This window comes from Sceloporus occidentalis, unplaced genomic scaffold (assembly GCF_023333645.1).
Source record: "Sceloporus occidentalis isolate IW3139 unplaced genomic scaffold, rSceOcc1.0.p SCAF_103, whole genome shotgun sequence".
NCBI classification, from domain to species: Eukaryota; Metazoa; Chordata; class Lepidosauria; order Squamata; family Phrynosomatidae; genus Sceloporus; species Sceloporus occidentalis.
The window spans coordinates 2,410,777-2,433,725 of record NW_028317083.1 but is presented as its reverse complement, the minus strand read 5'-3'; positions in this window follow the sequence as shown (position 1 = coordinate 2,433,725).

Genomic DNA, 22,949 nt, shown 5'->3' with positions numbered 1-22,949 from the left:
TCTCAAAATCTTTTGAATGTTTCTAACGGCAGGGTTAGGCTTAGACTTTCATCCCTGAATGTTAAACACAAGGACAGGTTATCTGTCAATACGTGTGAGGCAGCAATGCACCGTGTCCAGTTTCTGATGAATAGAATTGATAGATTTTTAAACGATTACCAGCCATCAAATGAAATCTGCAGATTCACAGCCACAGTCCATAAAGAGATGGCAGACTTAATGAAGATTTGTAATACGCCGAAGATGGCTTCTCATCTAGACTAATATGAGTGAAAGATTTAACTACGCTCATTAGCGGCATTGAAACCAATTGTCTACAGAATCATTATATACAAATGTTTCAGGGGCATGTTAATAATGATTTGTTAGTGTTAACTTCCAAATCACTTGGGTTTAGGTAAGTTATAGGACTGGCATTCACTTCTTTATCAGTATTAAGATATACTAATCCTGGGATCAGCTTCTTGCAACAAAGTTGCTAGCAAAAGTATTTATAAAATGTATACTTTCTTGAATGTTGCCAATGCTGGTTCCACACCCTTTCCAATATGGCTGCCTGGTTGTAGCATACCCCCCCCTCATCTAGACTGCCTTCTCTTCTGCCACAGAATGCAATGTCTGTGACATGGTACAGATAATTCTGGATGTCTGTACAGCCCACCATAGAGCTGATGGCATAGAGATAATACGGGATAATGTAAACATTTTGGCAACTTGGTCCAGTTTGAAGAATTTGGTCTGGCTCTGGAGGGGTGCAATTACCCACCGTTGTCCAAGCTTGAGGCTCCCTGTTATATGACAGAGGGGCTACCATCCCCCCTGGACCTACCACCCAAGGCCTAGTCAGCCTAGGCCTACATCCATCACTGCTAATACATATCTTTATTAAAACAATAACCTACTTAAATAAAAAAATCAACCAACACACTTGATCCAGTCGCTCAAGCTGTCGAAAATAAGATAGATGGGAATAATCTGTATAAATACTAGGAAAACTCTGCTGTTGATCCACCTTGCCCAAAGCCCATCTCCCTCAAGATATGAGCAATCATGTATTCCAAAACATTTACCTGCTTTTTAAAATAAAGAAGTAATTAATTCATTAAAGAAGATGTATCAGAATAAAACACATTATGCTCAGCCACCTATAAAGAAAAAAAAATCATAAATAAATTCTACTTTAAGATAAATGCAATTCACAAGCTCTTAATATGCCATTACGCCATTATATAAAGATACCGCAAGAGAGTGAAATAAATTAAAGATAATGAAAGAATAAGTACCAAAAATAACAGATAAAGGTAGAAATAAATAAATAGTGATGGTTGAATGAATAGCAATTACTGTTGTTTGTGTTTTTTGTTATTATACTTTGCACTTGGCAATTTTTTTATTCATTTTAAATCTCTGTAAGAATAAAAATAATGCTGCTTGTCCTTGGACACAAACTAGGCATTATCGGGAATTAAAAACAATGAAAAACCGTCTAAATTATGCAAAAAAAAAAAATCAGCCACACCAGTCCCTTTTAATGTAAAAAAATCACTAATTGAAATTATGCTTTAAAAATGCACATTATCGTTTATATTTAATTTTTATTCTATATTTATTCTTTATTTAAGAATGTACATAATCATTCATATATCATTTTACTCTAAGATATTGTCAAATTTTATTTGAAAAAAAGTTTATAAAACAATTGATGAGATTGTAACGTTTCTTTTTTTTTTACTTTTGGGCACTTTTAACAGCTAACAAAATAAATTAGAGATAATAGGCTTTTGCAAAACATGAATCATGGAAACAAATTTTTCAAAACAACTGTTTGGTGATAAAATATATCATAAGCAATGGTATATTACAAATATTCGTGTACAGGCGTCACAGGGGTCTGAAACCTGCAAAGTTGCTAATCTCCTTTATTTGTACCTAATCTGTGTATGTACAATGTGTACCAATACTGAAATAAGTTTATGTTATACTGGATAATTCTTACAATCATGTCTATATTTATGGTAACCTCTTGTGTAATTATACGATATAAGGTATTTCCCATCTGTAGACACAGACATGCAGATCTCACCATCCCAGCTCATTTTCTTGTTAAAATTGTAAAGCTTTTATTTATTTTTTTTTCTGAAAAAAACAATAATACATTTTCTCAACCAATATTTCTGAAAAAAAAAGTTCAATTATACATTTTCTTTTCTGGTTATCTGAATCTTGTATTTTTTTTTAAATTTATTTAATTTCTGAAGTTTGGTGTCATAAAGAAATATTTTTTATAAATTATTTTATTAATTTCATTTTTATAATTGGGATTTAAGATGTGTTTTTTTTTATATAGAAATTCTAGCAGAGTAGAAATTATAATAATAGTAACAGCAATAACGTCACATTCTTGTTTAAAGTCACATTATGTTAAAAAAATATAAAAAATATATATATTTACTAATTTTTTAATTTAAATTGATTTTCAATTTGCATTCTTGTAAAACGACAAAAGGTATTATTCGTGATTGTTCCTTCGCCCCTGTTTAATGCCTACCTAATGGGTAAAAGCACCCACAACCCCAGTGCGTAGGGACTTACGAAATATAAATCCATTACTGCACACAGTTCTATGTTAAGGCTGGTTCCCTTTGAAGTGACACATGACTTAAAAGTGTCCCCTTTATGGCACCTGGACGCCTTAAACTGTAACAGGCACAGAATCCATATGAAAAGTTATAGCGTAGCAGGAAATCAATTTGTTCTAGAAGTAAAGATTTAAAAACAGTTCGGTTGCAATGACTGGTGGGAATCGAAAGGGCCAGCAGAGAGCTTTGTTTATCCTTCTAGTTTCCCACCATTAACTGGAAGCTGCAAAGAGTTGTTTTTATTGAAACAGCATGGATTCATCTGTTTGCAATCAGCTTCTTGTACACAAGTATACACCGCCGTGTCCTGTTCTCTGTGATAGCAAACCAAGCTGCAGCTTCGGAAAACACTGCAAAAACTCTGAAATGTCCTCCACCTTAATTGCAGAAAAATCTGTTTTCTCTCTTTTTCTAGCAATGAAAATAAAATACACGTATGTCAATATGGACGCCTCAGACAGGTACACAGAATCTTTGTTTTCAAAATTAGTCTTCTTCTCTTTTGACAAACAGTAAATGTGCATTAACCCTTGGAACACTAAAGTGTCGATTTCACTAGGTTAAAAAAAATTCAATAGATTTAACCACAGTTCCAGCAGGGTGTGCAGTGCAAAGTTCACACTTCTAAGAAATTACAATCAGGGATGTACCGGGTATGCCAGAAAAAGCAGGTACTACAGGATCCATGACTTACTTCATGGATTAAAATTGGCACAGCGGTGCACACTGAACCCAGGACGAAGTGAAGAGGGCTGTCATGTTCAGGCCAACAATACGCACACCAGTTACGCTGATTGTGTTTGAATGCCTGAACAGAGGTTTAGGCTTTCCTTTCCTATATTGACACCAAGATCATGGCCAGTCTCATAAAAAGGTTGTATTCACAATAAAAGTTACAAATATAAAGTTATTTTGATGAAATGTGGTCTTATCACTAATAATATGGACTAATAATATTCAAATTGTTGCACAGGCTGCAATGAAGAAAGCATTAATAGAGGTCTGTGCTGGCAGGTACCACCAGACTATGGCCTAAGGTAAGCCTGGTCCCGAGGCAGCTGCCCTTTGGCCTTTGTTAAATATGATCTTGAATTTTGTATTTTATATCTTTCTGAAAAATGCACTGTAACATACAGTGGACATAGTCACTCTTGGTTATTCATTTGTATGTAGGTAGAAAAACTCATTTTATTACCAAACAGCTACAAATGTTTAATTTAAGCAACCAGAAATTAATACAATGCATTAAAAAGTCTCCAACGTGCCAACGATGACACCTGCAACGAGTTTAATGACATTAAGTGGCTTGCTGTTTGTCTCAATTATTAATCTATCGGTAAGCAATTAAATTACAGCCCTTCACAATTTGCCTGAAGCATGCCATGCAAATACAGAGGTAAATTCCAAAAGTAGTAAACAGAGGAAAAATAAACTAAAAGCCAAAACGCACACAAAACAGCACTTGATTAAAGGAACAGTCAATGGGGGGGTGAATTCCCCCACCCAAGCCTCCATGTGCATATCTATGTGAAACACTCTGCAAAACTGCTAAGCCCCTTCCATTTGTCACCCATTCTAGTCTAAGGTAAAGCTTTTGGTCAGACTTAGAGAAGCCCCCAACCAAATAAGACCCTTACCAAAATACCGTAGAAAGCTGTGATACACTAATACCCAACAGACAATTTGAGAAAGAAAGAGATATCGGGGGAACACCGAGAGACACTCGAATTTGGTGATGAGCCAACTTCAGATTGTGGCCCGAGACCCTGAGATTGAAGCAAAAACCATGAGACTCAGAGAATTCCCATGTATGCTAATGCCTGATATAAAAAATGATGGAACGTTTATAGCAGGCAGCAGTGTTAAGAGAGTTACACTAACAGACAAATAGAATCATCGCCAAATCTAACTGTTCTGCTTAGTTATTTAATTGGAGAGTCCATCTATTACTTAATAAAACAACTGGAAGATCATATTTTGAACATATTACATTTATAAAACCCGTATGAGATCCCTTTGCATATGCTGGTGTTCCATTTGCTTGTTAAGTATTCAGACTGCTTTTCTCAAAGACATTAATTGAAACTGTCACTGCTGTCACAGTGAGAGGCATATTCAACTATGGAACTGCCCCCAGGGTAAATAAAATCAAATATTTGCTATATTAAAGGCAGAAGCTGTTTCCTTTTCAATTTCGATATGCCATTCTACTTAGGAACATGTTTCTCTGCTGACAAGTGAAATCGCTTGATCATGTAATACCGTCTATAGATTTTAAGCATTCTGCTTGAGATATCTGAAAAATAAAACATGGATGTAAACTGGAAAATTTACAAGGAAACTGACAGGAAAAAATAAAATGTTTTTTAAATAAAAAAGCCATATTGGGCTTGGGTAATTGGTCTAAACCTCAATTGGTGATAGTGGTGCCCGAAACTGCTTGATTTAACTCCCCGACTATAACTATGGTTTTATTTTTTAACTTAATTAAATAACTTGACAAAATTATTATCTGCAAAAGCGAAACAAACATTTTCATTCAACAAAGAGGTAAATAGACATAATAGACATCACAAACGTAATCATGTTACTGGATATACCAAATTGGCTGTGAGCTTCTAATGAGCTTCTGCTGTGGCAACGATATGCTCCAACATGAATAAGAAGTTTTCCTTCTATCTTATTTGACACACAGAGCGTAAGAAGTGGAAACAGCATGCGCTGTGGTGTGATTATGAGATGCATAAACATATACATTATTTGTTAATTGGGTGTTGAAATGTTAACCTGTGCAATTTTCATTTTGGGTCATTGATGGGTCATTGAAGTGAGACCATTATTTTTCAGTGATATGTTCTTCATCTATAAAGATACATTTTCCCAGTGTGTGTCTTCACTGCTCACTGAGCAGGAATGCTTTACTTCCCTAGTTGGGTATCATGGCGTCCCAGTAGTAAATCAGAAGTTCCAATGCATTTGCTGCATAATAGTAATGCACTGAGAAAAGCAGTATCTCTTGGTAGAAGAATCACTGTGTTAGATGAGCAAAAAGATCTAAATGCAGTTTTTGTGCCAAAAACCAAAGGACATGCACGAGTAGACTGGCACCATCCGAAACCTCTTTTAAAAGTATGCCATGGGACCCCACTTGAACCCGTCCCACTGGACCCCTCTGAAATGTGGGCATTCATTGTGAAATATTGCCGCTCAGCAGCCCCGGTGTCTAGTGATGTCCAGGCACCATGAGGTCTCCTTCAGTGCCAAGCTCTTGGTTTGTGACAATGAGCTCAGGATACGGACTGTCCTTTGGACTTATTTATTTTAATGACAGATCAAGTTGTTGGGAGAACCTTCATACTTTAGGCTAGCAGAAGCAATTTGCTTGTCTTGACATTACTAAGCAGGGCACCATGGCCAAGTTTGATCACCAAGCACATTTACTGAGTTCTCCATATATTCTATTCTCAGTGGTTGACCTGTTTTGAATTCATGTCAAGTTAGTGAATCAAACTATCATCACTTGGAAATAAAAAGAGAAATAGCCTTCTTCACCCATCCGCTGATCTATCAATAATCTAAAACAGTGAATTGAAGCATTATTTTAAAATGTGGGATATTATGCATTTTTCATGTAACGTATACGTATTCAGTTGAGTGTCTTTACTGCAAAAAAAGCAAATAATTGGAATATAGCACAAAGAAAAGAATGAACAATTTCTGCATTTTAAATTTACTTTATGTTTTTTTGTTTGTTTATTGTTTTATATATTAAAAAAAATTCTGAATACGTACTTAAGTCGTTAAAAAAAAATTTTCCCCCAAGGTTGGCAGCAAAAGCGCTAAACATTACGACACAAAAAGCCATGCTCTGGCACAGCGGCCAACCTCATTTAGCGTCGTCCTTTTGAGTTTAGCTCTTGCCTAAATCAGATTCTCCAATCATTGTTCCCCATCACGCTCCGAACGGCTCTGCCTGTACATGGAGCTCTCTGTGAATATCTTACGAGAGGGAACGGAAACTCGGGGGAATTGTTTAGCAGAGATTCACTGGGTCAGTGTATTAGAGCAGACTCCAGTCTATCAGACAGATGGTGACTTCAAGAGAAAAAAAAATTGACACACCATTTCAAACTGATTTCACGCAAACCCTCCAGAGAGGAGCCAGTGGGACTTTGACAATCAGATCTGTTGTGAATAAATATAACAAAATTGCCAATTACAGCGGGGATGTTTAAAATGTTTGGCTGATCCAGAAGCGTTCTCTCTTTTTTTTTTTTGTCTTTTAGCTTCCTGATGGGCGATTCTGCATCGCTGACTGATCACTTTCACTTTTGTTCTGTTCCTCTTTATTGTGTCTTGTCAGCCAGCGAGGCTTTTGCTTGATTTGTACATTAGCCGGTCCTGTGAAGCCTGCGCTTTTTTGATGATGAAAAAAAAGGTGTACGGGGTTTTCAAGTGCTGCATTCCTGCAGAGAGACGGAAATATTACTTTGATTTGAAAGCAATGGGATAAATTTATATACGATGACAATTCTTTACTGACATTTAGCAATAAATATGTATAATATGATAATATTAATACTCGTTTCTTCAGTAGGAAGCATTTAATTTTCAAATAACCCCATAGCCGTAAGTTAAAGAATTAAAATCAAATTGAATTATCTATCTGCGTGTTTATCTGCTTTGATTTATTAAAACTACCTATCGCTTTACAGTAAATAATTGTTTTGGAGATATTTAAATAGTTTAAAAGCTGCGCCTGAGTATTTCAGAACTAGCATTATCAAAACAGTAACCTATCCTCAAGGTCTCTTCCTTGTCCTCAGCCCACTTAGCCAATTAACCAATCAGCAGTAATCAGTAACTCAACAATAGGGCAGAGATAATTGAGATTGTTATTATGGTGCCTGTCAGTGGGTGGGATTTATTAGGCAGGAAGTGAGCATCTCCTTGTGGGGTGTTCCTGGCCTGCAGTGGTCAGTAGCTACCAATAGTGGTCCAAGGAAGGAAAAGCCATGAACCGGTAACAGGCTGATTGATGCACGTGTGGTCAAATACAACAGACGAGCTACTGTAGCTTAAATCGTTGAAAATGTTAATGCTGGTTCTAATAGAAAAGTGTCAGAACACACAGAGCATCGCAGGTTGTTGCGTATGGGGCTGCGTAGCCACAGACCAGTCAGGAGGCCCATGCAGACCCCTGTCCACCGTCGAAAGCTACTCCAATGGGCACGTGAGCATAAGAACGGGACCATGGAGCAATGGAAGAGGGTGGCCTGATCTGATAAATCACGTTTTCTTTTACTTCATGGGATGGCCGGGTACCGTCACTTACCTGGAGAACACACGTCACCAGGATGCATCCATGGTGGCCCCACCTAAAGGATCACTTAAAGGATCTGCTGCCGGATTGGTGCCACATACCACAGCATACCTTCAAAGGACTAGTGGAGTCCACGCTTCGACGGGTCAGGGCTGTTTTGGCAGCAAAAGGGGGACTTACACCATATTAGGCAGGTGGTCATAATATTATGGCTGAATGGTGTATATTGCTTGTTTTAATCAGTGACAACCCATTACATTGGTTTATTCAGTGTACCAAATTGTGAAAAAAAAATATGATTTGGCAAAAGTGATAGCTCTACTTTAATGGATCCCTGAGCACAATAACGCTGGCAGCACCAATGGATAGCATTAAAAGTTGTATTTCAACCTTTGAACTAGAAAGAAAATATCTAATGTGGTTGTTATTCACTAAATAGGAAATTGGCTCAATAATTATCCCAAGGTGATTATTTATGGAATTATTATCATCTCAAGAGGTTCATTAAATCATTTCAGGGATCATCTTGAGGCAAAACTTCCACAATACAAATGGCATTGAAAGTATCCTAAAGTACGGTAACTCAATGTGGGCTTGGTTGGTTTCCCTGGGCTGAGCTTCTTATAACTTTAATTATCATTCTTATTAGTAATGTCTTATACGTTTGCTGAAACCTTAGGTGCTTCCTAATGCTTTCTTCCTTGCCCTATCAGTTGGGGAGCACCAGAATATGGATGTAGGAAAGAAGGATTAATGAAAAAGCCAGCAGCTGCATGGACCAACACTCAGGTATGTAGGGACTTGGGTTTGCCCCAGGCTCCTTTATGTTAAATGTAGCCCTGTCTTTCCTTTTTCTAATTTTATGGCAGTTACCTTCAAACATTTTATCAATATTATAATTTGAACAGGTACACATTGTTTCTTAAACATTAATTCTAGATTTTAGCCACTGTGTCAAGAGCAGTAGGGAAATTCTTACCTAAATTGACCTGGAACTTAAAAGATGTATTACGTAGCACCGGTGCTGAACATGGATCATCATATTGCTCATGTTCAGGCCTACGGTTTTCATTAGATGGATACCTAGAAAGATCGATACGTAGAGTGATGCGTGATGAGTCCAATACTTTAAAGTATATTCCAAATAGTCTACTACAGAACTCAGATTCATAGTTTCTTACAGACTGTAAATGTGGATTTAATGATATTTTTTGTGTGTTCTAGAGTTGTGTCTTATATCTCTTTTAGGTTTGTATCGTTTCCACCTTTTCTAGCTATGGCTTCATATTATTTCTTTTTTCTAAAGGAATTTAGTATATATATATATATATATATATTTATGGTCACCATCTATTCTTCTTCTTTGTGAACTTTATGAATTGCTGTGATCCACCACTGGTTAAGGGGCAATTTGTTTTTATGACATAGACAGCTACGCTGAGGGTATGGGGAAACAAATGATCAATGAACAAAAGTAATGTCCGCAGAATAGTTCTGGTTAAAGGAGCATGAAGACAACGATCAGCATACCTGGGAACTCTATAAGATTCTCCTTTGTCTCAGCAGAGAGAATCAGTGTTTGGCCCAGTGATCAGCGCCGCTGATCTTCATGGAACTCCAGAAGACAACACAGGACAACCAACACCATGGATGTTCATAAGATGTAGAGTAGGTACGAAAAAAACATATATGTGTAATATTGTTAGAATACAGTTCCCCAAGTCTCCTTGTTATACTATTGTCGCAAGAATAAATGACAGCTTTAGTAAATCCAGGTTCTGCTGGTTTATAATATATATATATATATATATATTTATATATATATATATATATATATATATGTAATGCTTATATAACAGAAGTGATTTTGTTTAGCCTTATGTCTAATAATAGCCTCCAACTTGTTTTTATTGTTATATATTTTCTTCACCCTTTACTTCATCCGACTCCAATGTGCAATATCACAGCCAAAGAAATATAACATTACATTTTACCATCTCTCACATTGAGACTCTATGAGCTGCTTACTGACTGCATCACAAACTATTACCACTCAACCATTGACCTTACATTATTGAAAACATTTACACATCATTTACCATCGAGCACTAAATCTGTCCTGCACTATATAGACAGCTTTCCTGCTGCCTAATCAGTGTGTGTGATAGTATGTGTGCGTACATGGATTTATATTGTGGAGGAGAGAAAATATTAGCAGAGAAAGCATGCATGATGTCACTTAAATCTGGTAGTTTTAATCCACAGGTCTCACATATGAGACAGCAAGATAGACGGTATGTTTCAGCATCGCTAGCAGAATGATATTTACTTTCCGCAGTAGTATTTTCGAATACCTTGCAACCTGAGTCCCGTGATGGATGGAACATCACTGGCAAAGAAAAAAAAGAGTAGTCTACAGAGCAGAAATTGGTGTTTTATAAGGTTTCTAGAATTTTCAGAATTCCTCTGATAGCAAGTTACGTTTTACAATTTACTATTCCCAGTTTGAAGGATTTCAACCCAGTAGAAGGTCATCAAGGTCAAGAATGTGTATAGTTTTAGAACCCATCAAAAGGGTAGCAAGCCATCAAGTCACTTCTGCAGCACAGAGCTTTATGATTTGCTACATGGTGTGGCAGGATGTCTATCTGTGAAGGACAGAGGGCTATGACATCATACCCCAGCACAAAAAAAAAATCTTGATCATAGCACCCCTCTGAATCTAGGCAGCCTAGACTTATCTGGTTTTGGAAAATACCTAAAAAAATTCAAAAATATTGTTTTCTGCCATGGTGAAATAATATAGTATCATTTGTCAAGACAGATTAATTATTCGGCCTGAAAAAAATTAATAATCAGCAAAGCATAACAGATAATTTATATATTGCATACATTTACATTGTTCGAACACAATATTTTTAAATAAAATAGCATATACTGTACATGCGGTATATGTTCTGTTAATTAATGCATTTGAGGTGACAGGTAATAATGTTATTTTCATGGCAATGTAAATTACATGAACTGATTAAATTTAAGGGGTTTTTTGTCACAGTTCTAAGAGCTTAAATATTCTTCCGAGAAGCTTTATCCGAAATATTTAATACCGGCAGAATTTATAGCCGAAGACCTTTTTTCACTTTCGTTAATTTATACTTAACAAATAAGTTGCATGCCTTGTGTATCCCTGCTTTACAGAGAATATTTAATACATGGGAAATAGGGCACAGCCATGTTTAAGGATCTTTACAATGAGAACATTTTGTAACCTCCTTTAAATTCAAAGATGTCCGCATTTAACATGGTTACTTACAAAGCTGACCTCTCGTTCTGGGTCTTGCTTTGACCAGTTTTCTCTGCTCTTAAACCTCTCATCGTTTTCAAGAGTTCTGACAATTCTGTACATTTTAAAGATCTGTTATTAGGTCAGTTTCACGCTTATGTTACGATTTTGTTAGAATTTGTGGTAAGAAGGGTATTACTCAATTTGTGCATGCTTGCCCTACTAAAAGAGGCCCTATATTAACCAAAGAGGAACAGGCGGATATATTATTTCTCCTAATATCATTCTACAGCCAAATCAGATAGGAATAATTAGCCCCCTTTGGGATATGCGACTCAACATCTCCAGGACCGGAGCAGATGACAGCTGCTCCAATAGTGGAGTCTAGAAAAAGCCAGGATTAATCACGCATCTTAGTTACTTCAAGAATTACAATGAAAAAAACCCTTTCTGGAGATTCATGATAAATTGTTCTCAATTGTTTTCACAAATTTGACAGAGGATTTACAGGCAAAAGGGGGGATTTTGTGGTAAGGTTTAAGTCAAAGTTTCTGATTGAAAGCACAGGGTCTTTAATTGTGTTCACCATAGGAAACCAGACCAGATTTGGAAAGATTTTTCCTAAATGTTTTTTTTTTTTGTTTTTTTTTCCCCCACCTCGAGATCTCGATTAAAAAAATTACCATCAAAAACTTATTATGTTAATTGCAACTGAGGATATTTTTTAATAAATATATATAATATGTAGTAAAAAACATATTCTTATTTTATAAAATGTACAAATATTTTACAGAATAATAAAAAAAAAAAGAAAACTAAATAGAATTTATGCTGAATGAATTAAATTAAGAGACAATTAATTATTAAAAAAGTAGATATGGAGCCTGGACCTTTTGACCCTTCAAGAAACTGAATGATGACCAAGGCATTAGAAGTTAAACCAGGGATTTTATTCATATATTTGACCTGCTCTTTTGAAACGTATTGGCTAAAGTGTGAAGAGAGGGAGAGAATCCCAGAGACGTGTTGATGTTTTAAAATCCTATATTATGAAAGTAATGTGTTTGTGGGTAAAATGATACATTCTTTTCATTAATGGGTAAATGCTCCAGTATATGTTTAGAGATTTGTATACACCTTAGATGAAGATAACAGATATGAAAACTGCTTTCTCAAAAAAAAAAGACAAATATTTATGTATGTTTCCGTGCTATCTTTGCGAGTTTCCTACTTAAAATAATAAGAATAATAATATTTTTTTTAAAAGGTCAGTTGTGTTGATGTACCGGTTTTGCCTGATTTTTGAGTATGATCCAATTTTTCCACTCTAGAGAAAAGTTGAATATAATAAAACACTGTATGCATTTTCCATTTTTATTCCTTACACATCCTACAAACTTTTGTAATATGGTATATTTTATTCGACCCGTACCAATAGGAAACTCAGTAAACTCCTGATTATAAGCCTTTGTGGCACAGGGCTATAAGTGGGATAATGTTGGGCCCCTCTGCTGTTAATATTCACCAATGGCCCCCCATGGGTACGGAGTCAGTAGAATTTTGGGAAGTGGGATCTGGGTATAGTTGCACCACCTTTGTCAAAAAACTATGTTCTATCATTACATGTGTACCGGTATCGATCGACTATAATTGATGGCTTCTCTAGCTTATCTCTAGCTTATCTTCTTATAGAGACAAAACGGGTCCCCAGACACAAGGATTACAAATCAGTAAAACTTAAAAAATTCCATAGTGACTTAAATCACAGTTTCTTTTTAAAAAAACCCACATATGTCTGCTCTTGAAAGAGATCCATTAAATGAAGCATAATTGTTTAATTTAGATATGCACATCATATATATATATATATATATATATATATATATATATATATATATATATATATATATATATATATATATATATATATGAAGATATAAAACATAGATAGATAGCTGGATGGAGTGCATGACTAATGCATTGGAATCAGTAGTCTCCCATTCATAAATCAAAGGAATTCCTAGACATCTATTCCAAATCTCATATTACATGACCACATCTAATTGAATTGTTTTCCAATGTGAAATCTATATCACATAACAATAGAAGCATTTTCCTTAAAACTTAATAAAAATACAAAAAAAAGTAAACTTTGAAGGTAGGATGATCTTTGGAGTATGGAATGACCACAAATGAACATCATGTTTGTAATTAATAAAAAGTGTAAGGCTGACAATAAATCTATTATTATTACGTTTTCTTAAAAAAATATGTGAAAATAGTTTTTTACTTTTGACGTGCCCTTGTTTCGTAAGGCTATGTTCTCTCTGGTTAAATAGTATTCATGATATCGGAAGATTTTTTTGTCCTTGGAAGACGTTCTCTTATTTTGTGTATCTGAAATCTCATTTCTTTGCGTTGAGTGAAAATACAAATGTGAAGGTTTGCTGGGCACCTCTTGGTGTAAGACCTTTGGATCAGTATCCACACAAACTGCTTGAATGATTGGGTTTCTACTCTATTAGGTCTCCTGCACTTTGTTGTGACCTTGTTTTCGAGAAGATAATGTAACAATTTCCAGAGATCACAGGTAGGTTTAAATAGCTTCCAGGGCCTTTAACAAAACATTTCTTTTACCAATATAAGTTAGATTGAATGGAAGACCAACCTCAGACCACATATTTAGAGATCTGACTGCGAGTGACTAAAGAGAACAAAAACGCTTTTAACTATGATGGTGAATCGTAGACAAAAGTTGACTTGGATTTTTTTTCTCTTGTCTTTCATGACAGTAGATTATCACTCAGTTAGTACCAAACATATGATGACATTAGTCTTTGTTGAGCTCCATGAACATCCTCCTCTGTATGAATGATTTTCATATCTCCCGAAACAGTTACTACACTTGGATTAAGTAGCATTGTCACTGCGCTATATGGTCCCACACATGGGAAGAGTAGTTCTAATATTCCTTTTGTAATGTAAATTCTATGTGGAGATGCAAGGCGCAAAAGAAGATCCTGGACGGTTTCAATCAGGAGGCGTACTACGGCTGTTCTGTTGATAGACCTAGATGAATCATGTCTAACCTGTAATGAACAAAGAGAAGAGTGCTAAACCTTAGATACATGTAGGAGTCAATGCAAACTGTGCGGTTTCAAAGTAAATTCTGAAAAGAATTATAAAAACTAGAGTTTAAACTCATGGAAACAAAGTCCTTTAAGAAAACTTAGGGTTCTGTTATGCCCTTTATGAGGTCTTAAATCTAATTTATTTTCCAAAAGGTAAAGAATATCATTAGTATACATAGCGTTAAAAGTTGGTGATGATTCTCATACACATCAGGTAACATGTTAGACAATACATAATAATTGAACCAAAAATGATACATTAGTATAATTTGTTACAATTACAGGACTATTTTTAAAAGGTGCAAAACTTTGCCAGGAAAAATGTCCCATGTGTTTCAAGACTACACTGGGCATTCAAAATGCGGTTTCAGCATTATTAAGTGTTAAACAGGAAAGTTAAAAAATTTAGACGTCCTAACAAAAATATGACTACTTTTTGGGCGTAAAGTAAAATTGTGAGAATAACGTTTTCATCGGTCTTCTAGTTACTGCTGCCAACTTTTTATTGGGTTAGATCTTTAAGATGTGTCTAACTTAAGACTTAACACAGTTTAACCTAACTGAAAATGAACCCAGGAAAAGTCTAAGACGGCAGTTATCTACTTAAGAACCTACTTTAAACAATGCAGTCTATAACAATGTCTTTGGAAGCATATGATATTAGTAGGGGACATGCCATATGATCTAGATTTCTAGGTTGTTTGAAGAAGCTTTGTACTCCATTCCATATTGACATAGCAGAGTTCATGCATAGAGGTTATATCGTTCATCAGTGGGCCAGTCCATTATACGTTAAACATAATACAGGACCAACTGAATACACGTCTGCCAGGGCCACTTCTCATCCACAGGCTGGTCCTGTACATAGGTCTTTTTTCAACAAGATATTTACATGGTCTTTAGTCTTTATTTTAAGGAAAACTCTTTGCCCTTCTCTAATTAGCTGTTTTTTAAAAATCTTTAGAAAAATGTATCAACATGTAATGCAAATACTTTAAGTTATAAGATTCCTAATGTTTAAGGTTTTGTTTTCCCGCATTCCAAACATATCAACAAGCTGGGGTTATTTTTTATAAATAAATGTTTTAGAATTTGTTGTCCTTTTATAAACATTAATAATAATATTTAAAATTTTGATCGAGGTTAACCCTCCCACATCTGTTAGGTTTGATGAAAGGCCACCATTCCTGAACAACACGTACCAAATATTTTACATACTGAAAATTCACAGTATTAATTAATTGCCTGTTAATTTGAAAACCCTACAATTAGGAAAACAGCTGTCCATAACGACTTGGTTAAACAACTCCTGATATGTACAATTATAATAATTAAAATAAGTTGTTAACATGGTATTTCTAGATGGATTAACAAAATGTTATTTTTGTTTGAAGTCTATCAAACAAAGATATATTAATTTATAGAAACATATTCACACGGGGTTAAAATGTAAAATTCCATATATGTCTATGGCAGACAAAAGCAACGTGTTTATACCTCCCACTGAAACCAAATGTAATCTCTGTCATTAAATTCAGAGATATTCCTTGAAAACTAATGAACTCCCAAATTTTATTGACTTGCTTGAGCTAATTATTGACTTTTTCCTGTCAGCTAAGTCCATGGGCTACGATGCCCTAATTAAACGTGTATCCAAACTTTGCTGCACCTCTGTCTATGGTGTTCATAAACAAGTCTGCTAGGTCAATAGCAAACCTAAAAACTTCACCTGGTTGCGTTCCAGAGGTCTGCCCATCCTGAGAGATGGTAGGGGGCAGAGTAGTGTTGGGAAGGGCAGGATAGAAGCGTATGGGAGTCGGGTACGTCCCAATTAGAGAGAGGAAGAGGTTAAACTCCACTCTCCCCACAAAGACATAAAAAGGTTGCCTTCTGAATCCCATAGCCTTGCAGTATTGGTGTATTTACCAGTATTTAGGCCTAAACCAGGGCAGCGCCACCAGCCTATTCTACCTGTGCCGCTATCTTCACTGCCGACCAGACCTGCAGCCCTAGGCTTAAGCCTAGCAGGACTAGTTCAGAATATCCCACTGGCATCTACATATGGTCCATCATATAGAAGAAACAACTATCATTAAAGTCTTGAATGCTTAAGAAGAAATATGAAGTCGAGCAGAGTGATCACATCATACTGTGTGTTTTTTTGTGGTTTTATGTAGTACAAATATCAATATACATACTTACCATATTAAAAGTGAAGCTGACATTTTTTTAAGCTCCCAATAAATTATAATGCCCGTTTTAAAGCTGTTCACACATTGGCCTAAATTATACCATTGCCATGGCAACTGGTCAACTTGAAGATCCTAAGAAACATTGGTAACCATGAAAAAAATAAATATAAAAAATCTCTCTACTCTCCGTAATCATTTTTTTTCCTTATGCAACTGGATGACAGAAAACAAATCAACAAGATAATATGTCTTCAAATTAAGTATTAAACTGGGAAAGTTTTTACTATTTTAATGTACTATATATGGGACTTTTTTCCATAGGCAGCCACTATTAGATATGTTGCTTTAGTGTCTATGGTTCTGTTCCAAATTAAGTATGTTACCCCATAAATGCTTAGGTGTGCTAATGTTCGAATTTACCATTTTTTGTTACATATTTTTTCTTATTTTTTCACATGATTGCATGGGATCTTCACAAATATCCCACCTCTGGCAATATTATTTTATTGTGTAATACTATAATACTTTAATGGGTTAATGCAACAATGCAAACATAATTCCAATGCACAGTCCATAATATTTTAATTGTGTAAAATTTTGTTAATATTCATATTTTTTCAGGGAATGCAGAATCGGAATGTGACACAAAAGTAGGCATTGATACATTGTTGCCATAGAAACCAAGAGGAAGCTTCTTAAAATATGATTAAGCCTTCAAAGAAAGGAATACAATTCTAGATCTTCTGATGTATATTTGCTTCACGTGGTAGAGAATTTAATTTAAACAAACTGGTCTGAGTTGATGATTCCACCTGGGGTAGTCTTATCTCTTTAGAGTCTTGTCAAGGGGTACTTGGCAAAGGGCAAGCGGTTTATTAACTTTGTTCCTCGCCGTTATAGCGATCTGCATTAAATCTCAGTATTTGGTCCTCACCATACTTGAGAAGGAGTAGGGATTGACCCCAAGAGTTAAAATTACCCATTCAAGACATGGACAATTTACTCCCCACTCACGACAAATTATATGGCTCATTCATTTCTTCTTGAACACAGGTTAACCAGTTGTGGATACCTCAATGTGTAGGGTTTACAATTAGGACTGGTTTTAAAACCAGTTGGTTAGCACCAGTGCCGAATTCTTATATGCATGGGAATTGGAACTTTTAATATTTAAAAATAATACTTCTAGGTGCAGCCAGTCATTGATAATAATTTGGATAGAACAGACGGAAATGGTACGGCATGAGTTAATAAGCAATATATCTGCATAATGCTACAAACCGTTAAATCTCCCGCAACATCTGGAATTGATGGCACTGGCATTAAAACAAAATAACTCTTTCTTGCGAAGCGTGCACGGATCATTATAGAAATGGGAAAATGTTTGAATACCACAAAACAGACCCATTTCTCAAGGATCATGGAAAAGGATACAATTATTTCCTTATCTGTATCGGAATTAAGAAAAAAAAATCTGATTCCTGTAAATTCCATAAGCGCCAATATATGAGAGGCTCGGATCGGAAAATTTCGCTATCTCATTACCTCTAAAAAAAAATAAAAAATGAAAAAGAGAGTTCTAGCTGAGATAATTCTCACCAGGACATTTTGCCCTCTGATGTTATTTTATACCCCATCACCTAATAGGTATATTTTTACACTGCTTACTGCTGTGAGGTTCTGTGGTTCCAAGCCAGTCTGACAATCTCACTATATGGAGAATGAAATGGTGACGGCTAATTGATTTTACAGCCGCACCAAAGGACAGACAATGAAAATACCATCAATTTAATCCACTATTTAATGGTTCCAATTTAGCCTCTGTAAATGCTCACTAAACTAATTTCTCCGGGTTCAGCAATCTGAAAAGCTATCATATCTCTAATCTCCTTCAATATATTCATCTGGAAAAGGGAATTTAGCCAATTCTGATGCACGGAGATGATCTGTTAGCGCAGTGTAAATGTTTATAACATGGCAATCGAGTTCGTTTATAAGGATATGAAAAGTTTTATTGGGGAGGGCAGTGGAGTGGAACTGTGGGATAATAGGTAGTTACCCAGCCGCCTTTTGGAAACAGGGAGCAGGCAGGCATGGAGAAAAATGCTTGGATTTACTTAAATCCCCAAACGGTAGAAATACAGACTGGAGCTCGACGCCGGGGCGCGACGCACCTGGGACTTTCTGGCACAAAAGATACTGTTGCATCTTTCTGACTGTGGGTGTCACACTAAAGCATGATATTGAAAGCGTTTTGCTAATTCTAATAGTAGTGATAGTAAAATAGGGTTTTTATTGAGTGAATTTCCCCCATACTGTGATGGACAGTCAGCTTTACAAATGGAATTATTGTTCCAGTCAGCCAGCGGCTTTTTTTACTGCTGTTCCTAAATTGTAAGCTTTTTAGGGTAATTGTTTCCTCTTTATTGCGATATATATATTTATGCCCAGAATATCTAAAGTGACTACCGGAGGTCGTCCAATGCTAAAAAAAAATTAAAAAAAAGAAAAAATAATAAAGGAGAACTTGATAAAGAAGAACTTTTGTTACTTTATGATATAATAAAATATAGACCAAAGGTATTCTGTGACATGCAGATGGTCATCCGAGTTGTAGTTCCCCAAGTCTTTTTAGAGAAAGATTAGGTTTTGTGCTTTTTATTATATCTCAGACAAAGGAAATTAAAAACTAATTTTATCATTTATTTTTTACATTTTACAAAAGTTTCATTTTTTTTCTTAATAAAATCAAAACAGAAATTGTTACAATTGCATACACGTGCACAGTTCTTACTACCACATTTTCTGATTGGGGCCCTATCAACAAAAGGGGCCCAAGGTCACCGCTTAGTCTTCTTGTGTGCTAGGATCGCAGACATTAAAGGGACAATCAGTGAGTTGCGTCCGCCGTGCTGATAATCTGCCACAGTTATGATGCTAGTATAAGCAAATGGAAGAGAGTTATGCTCGTTAGATAATGGTCTTATCGCCATAGCAACCATGGAATAGTCCTAGCTGTAGAAAAAAATCCATTAGTTGTAGGGTAGAGAAGTTATGGGATCTGACTCTTCACCTGCGGCCCCTGAGTATGGTAGGTGGGTCTTTGAGGTTAAGTAGAGGTACCGGAGGATAAAGCAAGAGAGTAGAATTCCGGCAAAAGAGTAGAGTCAGAATTTTCCAAACATAAAGACCAGGTTATAAAAGGCAAAGCCTCACATGTGATTAATTAGACACTGAACTGCGACTCATCATGAGACTCGTCACACTCATCCTGTTCTCAGTGTTTCCATCCTTTATTTTGGCTCACCAATCACTTATTCCATGTTACTAAAGTTACTAACGTGTTTGGACTGTTCAGACGGTTAAAGTACACAGTTGGCAATTATGATAACAACAGCAGGGGCAGGAGATAATAAGACATACGATGTTACACCTTGTATTCCTGAAAAAGGAGTCATGTCAGTAGACAGAGCGTGCTCAGTTTCATGGAAAGTAGAGCACAGACTGACAGCAGAGAGCTGTTTTCGCTGCTTTGACACTTGTTTCTGCTCCTCCGGGAGTTACAGTGGAAGCAGGTTAAACTAAGAGGATTCCATGGTATATCCTACGGGAGCCGCTTTGAGTTTTTAGAATCCCACCCAAAGGGTCAGTCTGGTTACCCCTATTATCATGTTATGTATATATATTTATATAGACGCCCTATACAGCCTGAAGGATATGTTTTTGTGCAGATTCTATGCAGGAATCATGTGTAAAGTGTGTTTATGTGTCTCTGGGGTGTGTCACGGACTGGGTCCAAACAGATGACTGAAAGGACCCAGCGCGCCCAAAGATTGTGTGCAGGAGTCACAGTGCAGTAGTGGAGTTAGACAGGGCCTGGTTGCAGGGTGACCGCACTCACCTGGGTGTTGAGCACCTAGGGTTGTGCAGCCAAACACCAGCGCCCTGATATAGCAGCGGATGAAGTCCAGAATGAAACGAAGTGATATCCTGCAGGCACCCTGGAGCAGGCATGAAACATATCACTGGAATCACGTGCAGGATGCTGCAGGCTGGGAGTATAGAAGCTAAGCAAAGGATATAGCATATATATAATATAACATAACCAGACAAGATATACATGTTACAGGGCACTACAGTGAACCAGACAAGGAATAAACATTACTAGACAAGATATACATGATACAGGGCACAACAAACGACAGGGAACAAGGCAAGGAACACAGGGGAAGGAGTGAGGAGCCGGAATCCTCGGACGCTTCTCCTTTAAGCAAGAATAGGCCATATTGACTAGGACAAAGTGAGAGGAGAGAGGAACCAGAATCCTCAGATGATACAAGGAAGAAGGGCAAAGGTACATAAGAGACAAACAAACATGAATACAGGAACTAGCCTAGAACTATATGATAACAATTGGAGATTCCATCACATCATATGGCCATAGGATGCTTAGCCCACAACTACGCCAAAGTACTCCAATGACGGTGGGTCCTAACGCTAATCCCTGCTGACAGTGGTACGAAACAAACCAAACATGTAATCAAAACACATAGCACTGAGACATACCTTAGACTGTAGACTGAGACAAACAGAACACACAGGTGGGGCACACATTATAAAGGAAACAGAGCTGAAGCAAAGAGCTAAAGCAGAAGCAAGGAATGGAAGATCAGAACAGAGCAAAAGGAAATCCAGGAATGGATCGAAGCAAAACAGGGAAACTGAAGCAAGACAGATATGCAGCTCCGCAGCCTGGGCAGAACGTGACACGGTGGAACATTTAGTAAGCAGACAAGAAGTCTATACCAGATTTTAAAAGTCCAGTCCAGGACTGGAAAAAGTGTGCGTCATCTGCAGGAAACGGAGATTTAAACTGATCAGGGAGAGGATGTCACCAGACGTGCGAGAGAGAGCGCGAGAATGAGTGTGAGCCCACAAATTTTGAAAGATTTCCCTTATCTCTGACCTTAGCCTCATAGAGTTGTGTGCCAGTATATGACGCCATATCCCAGGGCTCGACCTCAGATGATGGCTTGCAGAGCAAAGGCGCAGGCAAGCACAGGTCTGTGACGACAAAGGAAAATTTCCTTGCACTCTTCGCACTGAAGGCCAGTCTGAGGGAGATGTTTAATGTCTCCAGCTGGCCCTGATACCTGTATCATATGGGCACACGGGCAAGGTGCACCCCTAAATAACTTTGATGTCACCGCAGCCAATTTCAAAGTGACGGAATGCTCTGTAAGGCCCCCCAATGAAAAAATGGAGAGAAAATGAAGCTGTGCATCCCATTGTGAACAATAATTGCCTTCAAAATGTTTTAAAAAAGTGTTCCTTAGGAACTACAGGTGGTACATTACTTAATTGTAGAACAGAAGAGGTCTTGTATTAGCTGCACAATCAGCTAATACGTGGATGAACTTCACCCTCTAAAAATAAAAACAAGTTTGTATGTTTAATGCTGACATTAATTGTTGCACGTTTGCAAACCTTTTTTGTCAGTTTAGCAAAAACAACAATGTTTACAGCGATGTAAGATCCACAATTACTTGCATCACCTGCATCTCCAGAGAGCGTAAGAGGATGGAATGACTCAGGAGTATAGATTAGCTATCTCTGATTACATTACCGTCTTATTATTTTAAACTAAACCCAGTTCAAAACAATTGTGGGTGTTTTGGCTAATTTCAATCTGTTATAGATAATTGTACGTGACCTAAGCTTTCCAGTTGGGACTCCATAGCTATAGCTTGCACTACCAGGCCCAGGTGTTTAACCTTTGGCTAAAAGCAGGCTAAATGAAGAGGCTTTATGATTATACATCAAAATAATCTTTTACTAAACAGTGATTAGGCTGGATAAAACACTGACAGTTATTCCCAGCCCAGAGATTCACGAATAAAGGTCGGAAAAATGGCTAAAATTGATATTAATTAATTATTCCACCATTCTATAAGACGGGGGGGGAGCTTGAATAATATGTGCAAGAGGAATGTTTATCACTTAATGGAAACTAATCAGAACTAGTGTCAAGAACATTGGCAAAAGCCATAACCTCTCGGATTGCTTCTTTATTAATCATGGAAAGGTCTAAGTATTAACCTTCTGTAGACTTATGAAGATGAGGTCAAGCACATGAGGTTTTTTTCTGAATGATGTCAACAATGTGTGCTGGCCAATCAAAAGTCACAGAGAAGACAAAGAGACAAGTAGGGAAGGAAGAGAACATATTCAGGGAAATAAGTTTGACAAAACAAAACAACCTGATCGCTCTGTTGTACTCACAATCTCTTATTAGTAAAGTTGAGGATATCAAGTGGTTTACATAATATACTAGTTCCAGGCTTCCAGTGATGTACAGGGAAGAAAACCAGAGCAGTGATT